We start from the raw sequence: 18,670 nt of genomic DNA, 5'->3' as shown, positions 1-18,670 counted from the left end.
GAAGCGTGGATAGAATGAGGAAAATAAACCTGATTGGTTTGCATGTCAGTAAATAATATGGACTGGGTTTTGCAGCTAAAGGTCCCCATACACGGGGTGATTGTAGCTGCAGATATGGGTCCCTTAGACCTTATCAGACCGTGTAGGGGCACAAACGATGGGTCTGCCGACCAACATCTGGCCTGAAATCAACCAGATCTCGATCAGGCAGGTTAAAAAATTTAGTCGGATCGGGGACTGTGCCTATTACCGGCGCTCTAATTTGACTGTTTGGCCCCAGTGCCAAATGACCGAATTAGCCTAAATTCACCCGATATCGCCCACCCGTAGGTAGAGCGGATTTTAACGTGTATGGCCACCTTAAGACATTCAGCAGATATCAGTTGGGCAGGTTTGATTTTCCCATCAGGAACATCGGTGGCCAATATGATCCAATCATGGGCCTAAGAGCCAAAGGATCGGATCATCCCTGTATTGTTCAGCTCAAGGTGAGCATGTTGGGGAAAGATCTGCTCATTTGGTAACCTCTCCAAACGATCGATAGGTATATGGCCAGCTTAAATTACTGATGCCCACTGAGCAATAGAATCGAGCAGAGAAGCTGCAAGAGATGCTTTCTGCATCAGTAGCCATCTGTCCATTACTGAACAGTAGTAGGCACTCTTGTTATGCCTTTAGGATATTAGCAGTGTCAAACTATGACTATTATTAGAGAAAAAAGAAAATAAACAATATTCATGTATTGCAAAGTTCTGCAATTTTAAATGATATTCTGCAAGTGAGTACGTGTCCCATTTACAGCAAAGCCAGATTGTGTCAGTGTGACTACAGGCTTTTTATACATTAGAATATGTTAAACAGACAACAATAATGGGAGTTGGAGACAACGGCAATGGAGTACAGAATGGTGTCAGTTTCCGCAGAGCCATAACTTGGGGAAGGCAGCAGGGGGCGCCTGTGTAATGCTGAACCATATTGGGTTAAGGTGGAGAAGTAACAATTGAAGAAAATATTAATAATGATGCCACAAACCTTTATAAGGCTACTACTGCATCCGTGACTTTATAAACTACCCGACCCCTGGTCTCCAACCAGTGGATTTATAGGCACCAGGATACCTCTTTTTAAAGGAAAACTATACTCCCTGAACAATGTACAATATATCATATAAAACATCTTATATATAAAACTCTGCATCATCTAAATAAATCATTTTCATAAAAAATATACTTTTTTTGTAGTATGTGCCATTGGGTAATCCTAAATAGAAAATTGCCATTTTAAGTACTAAGGTCCGCCCCCTGGGATCATATGATTCACAGTGCACACAAACAAGCCAAGGCACACATACATGTTAGGTTGCATCAGCCAATTAATGGACAGAGTTCCATCTTTTGCTCCCACACTACTTCCTGTAACAGTCAGAGCTGCATTATTTCCTGTCAGCTGATCTCTGAGGGAGCACACAGCCCACAAAATGGTGGCTCAAGGGAAAGGATGTAAAAGGGCAATATTTACTAATATATATATCAATTTGGTAAAATTCTTTAATAGGCCACTTAATGTGATATAAACTCTCTGTTGGTTAAGTATTCATTTTGGCAGTATAGTTTTCCTTTAAAATTTCATTCCCTGTCTACAGTAACAGTTGGAAGTCCCTTACAGCAATCAGTGGCAGTTTGGAGCAGTATTGGGGTTTTGTGATGGTGAAGATGTTGTATGTACCTTTAGCCTAATGCAGCTTTCCGTGTGAATGCCATGCTTGATCCTGACACTTGATAATGTCCTAATAAGGACACCGTACATGTAAGGGTTTCTGAAAACCTACAAGGAACATCTTGTAATAATTCCACTTTATACATTGCAGACTATGTGTGTGTGTGCATGTATGTGTGTACAGCTTGGCAAGGGTTATACAAGCTACACATAGTAACCCCTTCCTTACAATGCAATAGGGATTACTAGGCAAGTAAAATAAAAATATGGGACAGAAGAGGTTGCAATCCTAGAAGTGGGGTTCCCCCAGGGCTATCAATCCTCCCCATGTTTATAGGTTTGACAGGGACGCAGCAACAGCATTAATAGGTTGCAGACAGGGTGCAACATCATCTTTGTTGCCCAAATTGTAGTCTTCCAGCTACTGTTGGACTACAACAAGCAATTCCTGTCAGCGATGGCCCAAAACCTATGGTTGCCTAAAGGGGGCCATACATAGACAGATTTAAGCTTGATTTAGGTCCTTTAGATGAATTCTGCAACTTATCTGCCTGTGTATGGGGCCCCCCGGAAGGCTTCCCTAACTGATTTCTGGCTAGATGTCCTGCGGGCAGCTTGATTTTTTTTGTCGGAATAAGGGCCACATTGGCTTATTGCTGTAGTCCGTGCTCTGACTTTTAATTTCCCCATCATTGTAACATAATCGTTTGCCCCTAGGGCCAAACGATCTCATTAGCACAATATGGCCCACCCAAAGCATATTGGGAGAGGATTTGCTTATTTGGCGACCTTACCAAATGAGCGAATCTTACTATGTATGGCTACCTTAAGTCCTAGCCGTCACCACTACCGCAACTCGCCAACTTCTCAACTTGGAGACCTCTACGCCATACCCCACTCACCACCTCTCCCGCACCATCAACAACAGCTGTGCCGGAATTAGAAAAGAGAGTAGAATTATGTGCTCCCCCCCAAATGTTGAACTCTTGATATGTGACAACCCCTAGTTCTGTCCCTCATTCCCATAATTCCATGACAATTTTTATCTCCCAACATTCCAACTCTATACTTTTTAAGCCACACTCAGAATCACCCATGCCTCTTTCTGATGCGTCCCAAAGAACAGGCAGAACTCGCAGATTCCAGGAACAGGCATTTGTAAAGGAAAATTATGCTTTATTACAGAAACATAAGGTGCAAAAATAGCCTCACGCATTTCGTGCAAAAACGCACTTAATCATAGAATAAGCATTAGACTAAGAATAGAATATAAAGCCTCAGATCACCAGTAATTAACCTGTTCTTGGGATCTGGGAGTGCCTGCTGTTCTTTGGTATGGTCTACCTCCCCAAACTGTATGTCTGGGGCATATGTATCTGGATCCCATGGGCAGGACCTCCATGATTTAGAACCAGAGACCTGGTGTTTACTGGCCACTGCTCCTCCGGGTTGAGCCACAAGGGGTAGTATGGCTTGGGATTGGCTGATAATATCAATGGTTTGGTTTGTACTCAGTGACCCACACCCTCAATCCAGCCGCAAATAATAGTCTAATTAAAGTTAACTCTTCCACCACCAGTAGCCCACAAATATTACGACCAGCGTGCACAATAAATTGTAGAGTTTTGTGTGAAATGTTGTACTGTGCACACCAGTTTTTTAAACTAAGAAGAAATTAGAGGGAACATTGTATAGGGCATAATTATTATAGTGATTAAGCCAATATCACCCGTGATGTTGCCCATAGTGACCAATCAGCAATTAGACTTTAGCCATGGACTATGAGCAACATCACTGGTGATGTTGGCTTAAACACTATAATAAATATGCCCCATATACTGTATTACTGACTACTACTAAGTGCACCAATTCCCCTCATATCTGATATGACTTATTCAGAAATTGATTTTTCTTCCTTTCCTGCATTTATTCATGAGTGAGAGTTGCAAACATGCTATGAAGAACCTTAGATGTCTCCATATACAGCAAGGTCAAATCTCCTTGGTGGACCTCAATGGGCTAAGCAATAAGGTGGCTCTCTGGGATCAGACTGGCCAGCCAGATAACCACAGAATCTTCCAGCGGGGTCAGAACCTAATAAGTCCCAGCCAAGCAGAATTCCCATGAACCCTTTTTAATCCTACCATAGGCCTATATAATACATGTATTCATACCATGTAGCACTATCTATAGCTCATAGCCATGGATGTGAGCTTCCCTGGCGAGCCCTAGGAGGCCAAGTCCGACCATTAGCCCTCACTTGTATCAATGTGACTATAACAGAGACGTTTGCTCTGTGAAACCAGATGCTCTCCTCTCACCCTGCTTTCCTATTTATGGAAAATGAAATGGAAATAAATCCTGTATTTAAAAGTAATATAATTCTCTCGAATGTTTATGAAGAAATGGAAACATTTACAAAGACATTTGTGAGAACCTGTGCCCCTTTAAAAATAACTGCTCTTTTTCTCCAGCATCTTGTCTGTTGCAAATAGTTTCAAGCCCTGCGCCAGTCCCATCTCTCTCTCACACACCCATCTCCTGAACTTAAATAGAGCTATAATGCATCTCTTATTTACATTATCATTGCCCATAACTCTCTTTGTACTAATCTGCGCGGTGTCTGGCCAATATAATGTGTAAAGCCTCTGCTCACTGTCACTTTCTATAGCTCACCCATTACATGCCCCCCCTCCTCTACTCCAAGGGTCTCTGTATTGTTATGTCTCCTTGCCAACCCTGCCATTCTATCACCTACCTCACCAGTTGGGTCTCTCTCCCTTCACTGTATATTGGGTTCAGTTCTGCCCTTGTGTTAGTAGAATTGCCAGCCCAGAGAGACTATATTATATATCATTTTTTCTTTCACTAGTGTTTTTGCCCTTCCATATTTGGAAGGACAATGAACCCCAAATTCACTAAGAAAGAGGGGTGCCAGTTTGTTACCCTCAGTGACTGTTATGGACCATATGAGAATTCTGCCCCTTATAGTGAGAAGGTAGCCCTAGTCAATGTCTATTATGGACCCATATTTCCCAGTTTGTTTGGAATCCGCCCCCCCCCCCACCCTCGCTGCCACCCTCGCTGCCACCCTGATGTGGCATTCCTGATGCCACCTCCTCATCATGTTGCACTCCATCAGGGGACAGAGAGTGTTCTCTCGACTAGAAAAGCTGAAATTCTATTTAAAAGCAGTAGTTCACCTTTAAGTTAACCTTTAGAATGGCCAAATCTAAGCAACTTTGCAAATGGTATTCATTTTTTATGTATAAAGTTAGAACGGTGAAATACCAGATGGGTGGCAATGCCAAATAAATAAAATGCCAGCTGTAAACTCTGCCCTGGACGGTGCATTTTTTAAAGAAGTCCGGGTCCCAAGTTTGCAGTTAAAGATCATCATTCCTACCCTCCACTGACATTCAGGGCTGAATCGTCACATATGGAGGTAGAAACAATAGAAATTCTGCCTCCTTCTCCCGATTCAGCCCTGAATGTAGATTTTTTCAAAATCTTTTAACCTGGCCGATTGACGAGTCGACCGATATCCACAGCCTTTTGCGATACCAGTAGCCTTGTGTAGCCACCATACACGCACCGAGTATCGTACAAAACAAGGTTTCTCCCGATATTATCGGTGCGTGTATGGCCAGCTGCCCAAACTGAACATTTATCTTTGTGGGAGTCAACCTGAGAGGGTTTAGGGACCCAGTTCAATGCCTTAATCAGCCATCTGTATGGGCACAAAGATATCTATTGCAGTACAAGAGAGGGGAAACGGCCTTAAATCCTCCCCTATGTACAGTATTTGATTATTCTGTATCTATGCAGGGCTGGTGTTTTGCTGTTGAACCGGAAGGGGGCGCCAGACTGTCCATCTTTCTTTCTGTATGCAACAAATACAGTGAACAAGAAGTTATTATCAGCCTCTCTATATTAACTGAGAAGGGGAGAAGGAGCAGATTTATCAGCATTTGGATTTTCATGATTTTAGAGTTTTTTAAAACACAAATAAACTCATTTTCTCTAAGACCACAAATGCCAAGTGTTTTATCCAGTATTATTTAGCCAGTAGTAGATAAAGTAGATGAGCCAGTAGTATTAAAGATGGCGGTGTCATTGCGATGCATCTGCGTGTGAAGTGGAAATGTTACATACATAGACACTAAAGTTCCGGCTTCAGTGCCCGAGTGTTCCTGGGTGCACTATAATTGACTGATTTCCTGATTTGGCTCCTGACTATGATTGACAGCTGCCTGCCCTGATCTTTTGCCTGGAAATGAATTCTCTTAACCCGTTGATTACTGCAAACTAGATTATTTCCTGCCTAGTCTTTGCACTAGCTGCTTGGTCCCAACTCCAACCTGTAAGACGCTAGACCCTGTCACTTCTATTATAAAGAGCAGCTACCTGTGCATCCCATTCTCTACCTTATCTCCCCCATGCCGTTATCCTACATACGTCATTCCTTTATAGTGTAAAAAAAACTGACTTTTATCTGCCTCTCTTCTGAATATTATAAAAAAAACATATCGGCCTCCATAATTATTAAGCTTAATAGTACCCGCATAACTGCATTGAGGTCAATGCCTCTTTGTAGAAGAATCCACCATCCCTTTTATTGCGAGTAGTTTTTATGGTCACAGCCACGTGTAATCCAACCTTCAACCTTAGATCATTGGGTTGTTCCTTATCAAAGCACAAATGCCTGGGCCCATGCCTAGGGACCAACAGGACAGTAAAACCCAGCATTCCCCTGACAGTCCCCTGGCTAGGGTTGCCACCTTTTTTCTTTAAAATACTGGCCTTTGAGTTTGGGGGTGGGCAATGACATTATGGGGCAGGGGCAGGAAAATGGGTGTGTTGGGCAGGGAAATAGGCATGTGGGGTGGAGAAATTGGTAAGGTAGATGTGTTTGTGTTTAAAAAGGCTGTTCAGGTACAGAGAGAGTCAGGAATGGGGGGATTTATATGTAGGGTTACCAGCCGTACATATTTACCATCAGGTATAATGCTGGTATATAATTTTCTGGCTAGGCCGGTCAGATACCCATCAGGTATAATGCTGGTATATAATTTTCTGGCTAGGCCGGTCAGATCCCCATCAGGTATAATGCTGGTATATAATTTTCTGGCTAGGCCGGTCAGATACCCATCAGGTATAATGCTGGTATATAATTTGCTGGCTAGGCCGGTCAGATACCCATCAGGTATAATGCTGGTATATAATTTTCTGGCTAGGCCGGTCAGATACCCATCAGGTATAATGCTGGTATATAATTTGCTGGCTAGGCCGGTCAGATACCCATCAGGTATAATGCTGGTATATAATTTGCTGGCTAGGCCGGTCAGATACCCATCAGGTATAATGCTGGTATATAATTTGCTGGCTAGGCCGGTCAGATACCCATCAGGTATAATGCTGGTATATAATTTGCTGGCTAGGCCGTCAGATACCCATCAGGTATAATGCTGGTATATAATTTGCTGGCTAGGCCGGTCAGATACCCATCAGGTATAATGCTGGTATATAATTTGCTGGCTAGGCCGGTCAGATACCCATCAGGTATAATGCTGGTATATAATTTGCTGGCTAGGCCGGTCAGATACCCATCAGGTATAATGCTGGTATATAATTTGCTGGCTAGGCCGGTCAGATACCAGATGGGTGGCAACCCTATCCCTGGCAGACCACTACTAAATGCAAGTATTTCATCCACTTTAGGATGGGAATCACATAGCGCAGCTTGGGCGTTCTCTTACCCTCTCCCCTAGCGCCCAAAGTAGGTAAAGGGAGGCCTGAACTTTTGATGAAGTCAAAGTACATGGTTCAGTTGAGTCCATAGTGAGTACTATATATGCACTGCAGACCCCAGGAGCATTGTTCTTCCCCGTCAGATGGTATAGCAGCCGGATCTACCAGTAACATAATTAAGAGTTGCCCCAAGCCCTGCAGAATCTTTTTAGGGTCCCACAAAACACCAGAAAGATACATTTTTTTTGCATAATTAAATTTTAGGCCCCTCAGTCCATCTAACAGTTGAAAGGTCTGGTTCCCATACTTTAAAGCCCTTGGAGATTCAAAGAGCCCAAGAAGAGTCCTTGGCCATTTATCACCCCCTAGAAGAAAAAAAAAAGCCTCACTGTTTAATAAATATGCCGTATAGAACAGCATGGGATCAAGAGAGATTTTGTCCCGTGAGATAACATGACACAGAACAGGACCCAGAGACCAAAGAAGGAACGGCTGCGGCACTGCACTTGGCTCCCATAGTGAGAGTTACATGTTCCAGTTTTGCTCTGTGTCCCATTGCCCTGCCTGTTTATATATCCAGTGTACGAAGTCATGCAGGCTGCGTTTAGGTTTTAATGTGCACGGCCATAAAAGGCAGGTATGACCGAGCCAAGGAATCTGGAGTGGATGTGGTATTGTTAGGATTCACTAGAAAGGCACCTTTATCTCCATTAGTTACTGAAAAATGAAAGCACTTTGCCACGTGACACCTTTATTAGCTTATTGTACAGCTCAGAGCTACAGAATTCTCACCCCCCCCCCCAAAAAAAAAGTAAAATTGTAAATGACATACTGAGTGCAGATAGATGGGGCCAGGGGGTATATAACTATATTTATAAGGACACATCTACTTTTTCTGGGGCTCAATATAAAAACAGTTTACGACTTGGCTTCAAAATAAAGGCGCATGCATCTAATCCAACATCACTGTGAGTATACAGAGAGAATGGAGCGCATTCCCAAGGTATGCAGACTGGTGCGCACTAGTACTTTATCAAACAGTTACTGTATTACAGCATTTCCAAGACAGTGAACAGGAACATGATTAGCACAGCTAAGCAGGGGAACTCATCATGAAAACAAATGGAGCTCAACTAAGAAGGGTATCTCACCTTGCATACACATGGAGCTTAACTAGAGTAAGGTAGAGTACGGCAGACACAGGCAGGGTAGGGCAGGCAGAGTATGGCAGACACAGGCAGGGTAGGGCAGGCAGAGTATGGCAGACACAGGCAGGGTAGGGCAGGCAGAGTATGGCAGACACAGGCAGCATAGGGCAGGCAGAGTATGGCACACGCAGGCAGCATAGGGCAGGCAGAGTATGGCACACACAGGCAGCATAGGACAGGCAGAGTATGGCACACATAGGCAGCATAGGGCAGGCAGAGTATGGCACACACAGGCAACATAGGGCAGGCAGAGTATGGCACACACATGCAGGCAGGGGCAGGCCGAGCCGACCGGGCGCCCTAGGCAACCCGGTCAGCTACCTCGCCCCTGCACCTGCATCCCGGCGTGGTGTGCGATGCAAAGCAGTGCTGCGCACAACTGCTGATCGCGTACTAGGGGTAGGCAGGAGAGGCTCCTGTCTGACGCCCCCCAATCGTTGCGCCCTAGGCAGCTGCCTCTTCTGCCTACCCCTAGTTCCGGCCCTGCAGGCAGGGTAGGGCAGGCAGAGCATGGCACACACAGGCAGGGTAGGGCAGGCAGAGCATGACACACACAGGCAGGGTAGGGCATGCAGAGTATGGCACACACATAGGCAGGGTAGGGCAGGCAGAGTATGGCACACACAGGCAGCATAGGGCAGGCAGAGTATGGCACGCACATAGGCAGGGTAGGGCATGCAGAGTATGGCACACACAGGCAGCATAGGGCAGGCAGAGTATGGCACGCACATAGGCAGGGTAGGGCAGGCAGAGTATGGCACACACAGGCAGCATAGGGCAGGCAGAGTATGGCACGCACATAGGCAGGGTAGGGCAGGCAGAGTATGGCACACACAGGCAGCATAGGGCAGGCAGAGTATGGCACGCACATAGGCAGGGTAGGGCATGCAGAGTATAGTGCACACTGGCAGCATAGGGCAGGCAGAGTATGGCACACACAGGCAGGGTAGGGCAGTTCATACTACACACCACTTTTTAGTATTGCAAACTATCAGCCTTATCATACTCTAGGTAGGATAGCTTCCATATGGGCACCAAAGCAGAAAGCAGGGCCCCCAAAGAGCAGTGGTGAAGACTGAAGTTGACAACTCTCTTGTACAGGATCTTAGTTATAGTGTGTGGTAATAACTCACAAAGAAGAAGAGAGGTAGTTATGTACGTCTGGGAATTAAAGGGGAAGCTCACTTTCCAAACATTTTTCATTGTCAATTGTTTTTGAATAGTTCCACAGAACTAATGACTGTACTGACTGTGCTTCATTTTCCTCTCAGTTGTGATTCCCAGCAGCAGCTCAGTTAGGCCAGGCTACCTACAGTTTGCTACATTACTGGTAGATCTCTCAGCAGCAAGTAATACATCAGTTGTAAAGCTGGCTATACACGCACTGATAAAATCATAGGAAACCGCGTATGCGCTCACAATTATATTCCAATAATTTTTGTACCATGGTGATTGGTCGTTTAGTCAGTCGGACAGGTAAGAAAATTTTAGTCTGATAATGATAAAAACTGCATTTACTGTGTATCGGACACATATCCTTGGGGGCCTACGATGAAAGTCACTTTCCTACGATTGGTGCCTGCCAACTATTTCATGCTCAGAACATCCTCCCATTTGTTATTTTTAGGGCTGTATCCTACAATTTCAGTCTGAACGTTAGTCTTAGATTATTGCATTTAAACATACGACCGACATCGGAACATTCGGAGAAGAAGACTAAAACCTGACCGTGTATGGCCAGCTTAAGGGTTGACGTTAGTAAAGCTCAGTGAGCATGCTCAGTAAGGGTCATAGCTGATGCTTTTCAAAAATTCAGGTAACTCCCACCTTCTTCTCATCACCAGAGGTATCTATCTCTCTTCATCTGTGACTTTTGAATTGCCAGCAATGTCATCTTTCCGTGGTTGGATTACTTATGTCCCTGACATAAGTAAAAAATGGGAGAAAAGTAATATGAGGTTTCCAATGTTTTTACCAACCAGAAGAACATCAGATCAGTCTTTCTTTCTCCTGACAACTTCCTCCACAACATTCTCAACTACTTCATATTCAGAAAGTGACCTGCAGGTGGTGCTGTTGTAACAAAATGCATTTATATTAACAGTATTTTAACCCTAATATATTGGAATTAAAAAAAAAATAATAATAATGAATGTAAATTACAGAAGTGCTTAGAATAGCGCACTCATCAATTTTATATCAACTTATTTTTTTTTGTATATTCTTTATTTATAAACATAGACATTTTTTCAGTTTTATTCACAAAATAAAGGGGGGTAGAGAAAGAAAACACGTGTAACATAATGCATCCATTCAGGCCCCAGATAGTCCTCTCTGGGTACCTGTTGTGTTATTGGTAGCAAGACCATAGACTGTATGTCCCCTGCTGTCTCCTTCCAGTCGCTGGGAAAAGTAGTTCTGAAGACTACATAGGGAAACCAGTTTAGTCATGTAGAGTCCGCTTTGTTGGGATTTTCGATATAGTATGCTACCATTCTGGAACAGTTACTATTAGTCTTCTGTTATGTCATCACATGTGGATGGGACGGGGAAACAATAACATTCAATAGGAAAATTAAGTCATATTAATAATTAAAGAAGAAAAAGAAAGAAGAACAAAAACCTGATAGGTCGCACAGCCGTTGCGCTCCCGTTGATTTATTCTAACTTAATTTTCATTGTTACATATGTTTTTTGCTCCTAGTTCGCGGTATTGCTTTCCCCTCAGTAGGATTCCAGGTATATCAACTTATTTTAAAGGTTTACTTATCCTTTATGAGAAAGGTCTTAGGATGGTTAAGAGAAAGATGCTATCTGCACACTTTGAGACAAAGGATGTTATTTGGCACTCTAGTTATGCCCTTATTTTAGGCATGTATGACGCATTAAATTCATATGAGTTTTACCTGTGTAGTTTATGGGCATCTGACTTTAAATGAGTACCTCACAAATGTGCCGATTTTTGCAGGACAGTTCCGATTTTAACAACTTCCCGCAGTCCCGGATTCTTATTTAAAAGTCCCACATTTCCCTTTGATCTCCTGCACTGAATCCCAAAAACATACAAAGTTTCTCAAACTCAATTAGATAAGTAGCTTTTGGCAGAGGCCAGTATACTCAACCCCTGCACTTAGATACAATTGTAACTAATAAGCTAAACAGGTCTCTTGGGGGAACTGAGACTTGCAGCTAAAAGGGCAATTTCACCTTTAATAACACAAAAACCAATATCCCAAAACCCTCAGAAATGTGTTCAAACTTTATATAATCTGCAAAAGGGGTGTGGCATTTAGGGGGTGTGGTCACAAAGTGGGTCACAAGTCACTGCAGCATTTCTTTTTGTCCCTGTTTACTATTTGTAAATGTTGGGAGGTATGTAAAGGCATAATATGGCATCCCAAACAGCAGTATAACTACCATACAGCAGGGGCAGAGGGGGCCAAGACACAGGGTCTGCTGTAGGGTTCTCCCCAATCCCATGGCACCACTGCAAGTGACTGAGCATGTAGGAAGTGGGGGGGGGGGGGGGGGGTAGCTATAAAAAAAATAATAATAATTGAGAAGTAGATACAATTAGTTCCATATTTGGCATGGTTAATTCCATTCTAAGGTTCCCAGTGGTTGGCCAGCAGGATCATATAAAATGGGTCAGGACCATGGATCTGCTTCCAATGCAAATGTTCCTGGTTGCCAATCACAAGGGTAAAACCTGGGAGGTAAAAGACATGGAGGCCCCCAACCCTGTTGAACAGGTTGAGCAGATTTAGGTTTAGGTACAGGGAGTAGGGTTACCATCTGTTCGGTTTTGAGCAGAACAGTTTATCTCTTGTTGGGGCTTGTTCAATATATATATATGGGGCTGTTTAGTATATATATATATATATATATATATATTATTTTTTCTTAATAAGACAGAACCTGACAAGAAAAATGAATGGATGAAATGGCATGGAATTGCATTCTAACTGGCAACAGGCCTGGATTGGCAATCTGTGGATTCTGGCAAATGCCAGGGGGGCTGCTGTAAGGTGCCATAGACACTCACTATTTATTGGGCTGGTGGGGGGCTGTGGTGCCATAGACAGTCACTATTTATTGGGCTGGTGGGGGGCTGTGGTGCCATAGACAGTCACTATTTATTGGGCTGGTGGGGGGCTGTGGTGCCATATACAGTCACTATTTATTGGGCTGGTGGGGGGCTGTGGTGCCATAGACAGTCACTATTTATTGGGCTGGTGGGGGGCTGTGGTGCCATAGACAGTTACTATTTATTGGGCTGGTGGGGGCTGTGGTGCCATAGACAGTCACTATTTATTGGGCTGGTGGGGGGCTGTGGTGCCATAGACAGTCACTATTTATTGGGCTGGTGGGGGGCTGTGGTGCCATAGACAGTCACTATTTATTGGGCTGGTGGGGGCTGTGGTGCCATAGACAGTTACTATTTATTGGGCTGGTGGGGGGCTGTGGTGCCATAGACAGTTACTATTTATTGGGCTGGTGGGGGGCTGTGGTGCCATAGACAGTTACTATTTATTGGGCTGGTGGGGGGCTGTGGTGCCATATACAGTCACTATTTATTGGGCTGGTGGGGGGCTGTGGTGCCATAGACAGTCACTATTTATTGGGCTGGTGGGGGGCTGTTTGGGCCTCTGTGTACTTGAAATGCCGGAGCCTATTTTGAGTCCCAATCCAGGACTGAATGGCAGTTACCAATATACTATTCTGCATCAGTCATTAATATAAATTTTACTGTTCAGACTTTCTTAGTGTTAGCAGCACTTTCCGAGGTCTCCTTCATGAAAGGAATACTATAAATAAAAAAAAAATCAGTCAGAAACTGTCATCATTTTTATTTTTTAATTCTAATTTGTGAGTTTGCTTAATTCCCCATGTTCGCCACTAGATGGCGTCTGGTGCAGATCTTTTTCAGCCTTCTTTCCAGTTGAATGTTGCTTCTTGTGTGTTTGGGAATTTAGCCTTATAAGGATCCCAGCAGCCTGGCTGGATTCTTCTCATGTGAAAGCACAGGCTGCTCCCTGAACTGCGGCCTTTTAAGGCATACACTGCTTGGCTGTTTATTGTTTCTTAGCTGTCTGCCAGAGAGAGGAAGCGATGGGGGAGATCAAACTCCTCTTTTTCTGCCTTGAGGGGGATGCACAGAGAACCATCTCTAGCAAAATGTTACTTAACGTCCCAAGGAGGAGGCAGATTACCCTACGCACCCCCACCAAGTCTCCCACACACACACACAGTGAACATTTGAGCCCAGACAAACCCTGATACAAATCCAAAAAGCTCTTTACATATCAAGATTTTAACTTTTCCACCCATTGATAGATGAGAATGGCAGGAGGCCTACTTGTCTCTCTCAACGCAGGCATGGGAAACTACAGCCAAACCGAAGGAGGGCACCCTTCCTCACTAACAGCACCCTATATAATAAGCACTTACACTTGTAGTTTTTAAAAAAAAAAAAAAATTCTGCTTTTTTAAAGTATAACAGTAACACTGGTGAATTGTTCTCTCTGCTAACGTTAAGCATTTTTTAAGTGTATGAATGCTGGCAGCAGCTTTACAAATTGCCACATACAGAAGCCCTTTGAATAGTACTCAACCTGACATCTCCACGCATTTCGCAATTTCATTCCCAGTTTCACCAGAGGTGCATAAGTAAATGAGTTGAACAAAATGTCAGACTGGGATGCCAGGGGCCTATCAGAAAAGCTTAGACCAGGGGTGGCCAATAAGTTGATCGCGGTCCACCTGTCGATCCCCCATGAATTTCTAAGTTGGGGGATGTGGAAGTGCGGTGCGTCTAATGGGAATGCGTACGTACGCTGCGTCTTGGGGGAGGAGCCAAAAGTAGAACTCAGGGGGACGAAGTCTGAGCACTTAGACCATAGACCAACTCTCCATACCTTTATTTCCTCTAGTTTTGACATACCATAATCTATCCATCCATCTGCAACATATTTTGCCTCTTTGTTCCCATACAGAAATATGGAATAATGAGGAAATAAAGCAAATGGTAGCAGCAGGAGGGCCCACTGACACTTGGACCCGCTGGGAGTTTTCCTGGTATCCCAGTAGGCCAGTCTGACACTGTCTGGTAGTGGACATAGCAGGTGGAGTAAGATGTTATGCATGATACAGAATAGTACAGGTACGGGATGAGTTAACCAGAAACCTGTTATCCAGAAAGCTCTAAATTATGGGAAGGCCATCTCTCATAGACTCCATTATAATCAAATAATTTGAATTTTTAAAAATGATCTCCTTTTTTTCTGTAGTAACAAAACAGTACCTTGTCCTCAATCCCAACTAAGGTATAATTAATCCTTATTGGAGGCAAAACAATCCTGTTGGGTTTATTTAATGTTTAAATGATTTTTAGTAGAATTAAGGTATGGTGACCCAAATTATGGAACTACCTCTTATCCAGAAAACCCAAGGTCTCAAGCATTCTGGATAATAAGTCCCATGCCTGTAATTCAACAAATTTTGGAGGATAAATGGCGACATTTTGTGCAATATTATTTATGTGCATAGCCAAAAGTGATGGAATTATATAGGAAGTATAGAGGAGTGCAGCTTCTTCCGTTTCCTGGTCATCCTTGCCACCGGTGCTGGACAAGCGGATTTCCAGTTCTGGCTTCTCGGTTCCAGTCCAGCTGGTTTTTAAATGCCCATCACTCTCACATACCTGCATTTCAAGTCGGCTCTCTGTGAATTGGAGGATTGGCCGTTAGAACCCCCAGGGCTCTGTGCATGCTGATTTACTAAAATCCAATAGGGTTGCAAGACTGTCACAACTGGCCTCCAATGTGGGCCAAATGCTCAACTAAATCGGGCATGATGTATTGCCACCTTTGCTCATACAAGTATCGATAATGTGTGCCAGATAGTGATTTTGTCAGTATAGGCACTATGTTGCCATATGCCACAACTGCTTAAACATGCATGCAAGAAAGTGTAAAGTGCCATTCTGCTGTTGAAAGCTCCAAATTCCTGTATTCTCTGCTATCCAAATGCTGCCTGGCAGAGGCACACCTAAAATGACTGGACCCCCCAAGCCACATAGATATGTATTGGCCACACTTGCAGTCAAGCTGGGGGACCTCAGTACTCTGAGCCCCACAGCTGGGGGCCTTGGTTGTCCCTCAAAGCTCCAATCCCTACAGCAGCCACAAAGTGTGCTGCCTGCTCCATTTCTGGCTGAAGAGTCCTAGCCGACAAGAGCACAAGAGCTGCAGATTATAAATAGCTGCCTTATCACTAAATAAGTGCGAAGAGCAATGTGCATTTACACTACTACTGCCCTGTTTGTTTGGGAAACACAGCTATAAACGCTTTGTACTTGTTTGCTCTCCAGGAGCAGCCGGCCTGACATTCTAAATGGACAGTATTCCCTTTCGGCAGTTACAGGCATTCCTTGTGGTGCGCTGATTAATTGTTTCCATTTTAGGACATTGGCACTCTCAGCTGGGAAACTCACTTGTACCCACTGGCACAGACGTTACTGGGCCTCACAGCAAGATGTTTTTAGGTTCCTGCCTCCTTCACATTTAATGAAATTGTGCATCAAGTCATGGCCCCTCATGGGCCCTCCGTATACCTGGGCCACACCAGCTGCTGCCAAGTTGGCTTCTTTGATTGTTACCCCTGTTAATACTGGTACAGGTATCGGACCCCTTATCCAGAAACCCGTTATCCAGAAAGCTCCGAATTACGGAAAGCCCGTCTCCCTTAGACTCAATTTTAATCAAATAATTCAAAATTTTAAAACTGATTTCCTTTTTCTATGTAGAAATAAAACAGAACCTTTTAATTGATCCCAACTAAGATATAATTAATCCTTATTGGATGCAAAACAATCCTATTTGGTTTAATTAATGTTTTATTGATTTTTTAGTAGACTTAAGGTATGGAGTTCCAAATTACGGAAAGACCCCTTATCCGGAATACCCTTGGTCCCGAGCATTCTGGATAATGGGTCCCATACCTGTAACCTTATTAGCTTTCAAGGGGGGATAAAGGCAATGACACATGGGCGATTCAGGGAGTTCCTGTCACCTGATTGATTGCCAACTTTGTCACATTTTCAAGCAACACTTGGTGGGCTGGAGAGTGCCTCCGACCTACAGGAGACTGCCATGAAGATGAATGAGCAAATTCCTATCCGGCTTGCTAAATTACATGCAAGTTGCAACGCATTTTTTCTCCCTGCACTTCCATTGTAATGGTCTTAATTCTGCTGTGCAGAGTTAAAAACAGCATTTTTATTTAATATCTTTAATAATAATATCATTATTAGCGTCCACAGAGCGCCACAAGTTGCAAATGAGCCAGAGTGGACTCAAGTGCCTTTCTGAATAGCATTAATGCATGTTTACATTTGCACCCGATTTAGGGCATTGCACTTGCATCTATAAATGATCCCTAGGTTCCCAATCAAGTGATATTTTGAGAAAACTCCAGTTGCCCTTATCTGCTTTTGGGACTAATATTAGTAACAAGTGCTGTGGGAAAGAGAGAAGTAGGCCATTGCATGCTGAGCCCTGGGACAGGGAACGCAGAGGCAAATGGAAAAAACAAATCAGTGGGGGTGGGAGAGAGACAGGGACTTGTTGAATGTAGAGCGCTTGTGATATATTGCAAACAACTTGCCGAGAAGCTGCAGCCCACAGAATCTGAAGTGAGAGATTCCACCCTGAAACCCAGAGAGAGTCGCTGGCACCAAATGAGTTGATGCGTACACACCGCAAAGTACCAAAGGCATGCTAAAGTAAATTCTCTCAGGCACCGTGTGTGTGTGTTGGTGCTATATAAATAAAGCATGAAAATACCTAAAGTACAAGCAGCCCTGAATTCTGTAATATTCGCATAGCTACTCTACAATATCTCATTGAGAACGGGCAGCCAATCAAGAGCTTTTATAACACTACGTGTGGATACGGAATACCATTTTGAATTACCTACAGCAGGGGTGGCCAATACGTTGATTGCGGTCCACCAGTCGATCCCCGTGGATTTCTGGTGGACCGTAATGAAGACGGGGATGCGGAAGTGCTGTGTGAATGCATAAGTACACTGCGTCGCGTACCTACACAATCACGCTGCACTTCTGCATTCCCCGGTCATCGGTGGATCACCGATGAGAAAGGTCTGGCCGCCCCTGACCTACAGAATAACCCACAAAGGGGGCTCTGAGGCCCTATTAATGAGCAATTTCATTACATGGTAGTAAAATTTCTGCACATTTTGGGGGCCCTAAAATGAATCTGCTGTGGGGCCCAGTAACATCTAGTTAAATGACTGATCTTTCATGTCTCTTGGGGGGACGCAGGAATTTGCTCATTCCTAAAGAACTGAGCGCCAGATGGAAATATCCTGTGGCCAATCACGAGTGCTGTCTCAGGAGACGCAGCTAGCCCTGTACTTACCGGAACTGCCACTTACAATGGGTGAATAGGGAATAGGAGGGGGGTTCACCCACATTGCTCCCCCTAGCAATCGAGTGCTGCCAGTCCACTTCAAAAAGTGATACCGATACACTCCCATACGCTCCTTTCATTTCTGCTAATGATACATCAAATAAAAATGCTAATGCAAGTGCAGATTAGTTTTTGCCCTGTAAAGCATGCAAATGAAATCAGAATAATACATTTATGTAAAGCAATCATTTTTCTATGTGGAAGCAAATTAAAGACATTTTCTGCACAGATGCCTTCATATATATATATCAGTATAATAACCCAGAACACCTTGCAGAATAGATGTAGTGCCAGTTTCATACATAACAGACAGGGGAGCCCTGACCAGGGCCCACCAAATAACCTTAAACACCACCACAATGATTTCCAGCACCAATAGTTAGCACTGCTATTATTGTCAACACAATCTACCCCCCCTATCGTTCACTGCTGCAATGCCTGCCTATGACTGCCAATGCCTGCCTATGCGCTAGGGCTGGTGTGGCCCACCAGTTTTCTTCC

This window comes from Xenopus tropicalis, chromosome 4, assembly GCF_000004195.4.
Source record: "Xenopus tropicalis strain Nigerian chromosome 4, UCB_Xtro_10.0, whole genome shotgun sequence".
In the NCBI taxonomy this organism is placed as follows: domain Eukaryota; kingdom Metazoa; phylum Chordata; class Amphibia; order Anura; family Pipidae; genus Xenopus; species Xenopus tropicalis.
This window is presented reverse-complemented; position numbering follows the sequence as displayed.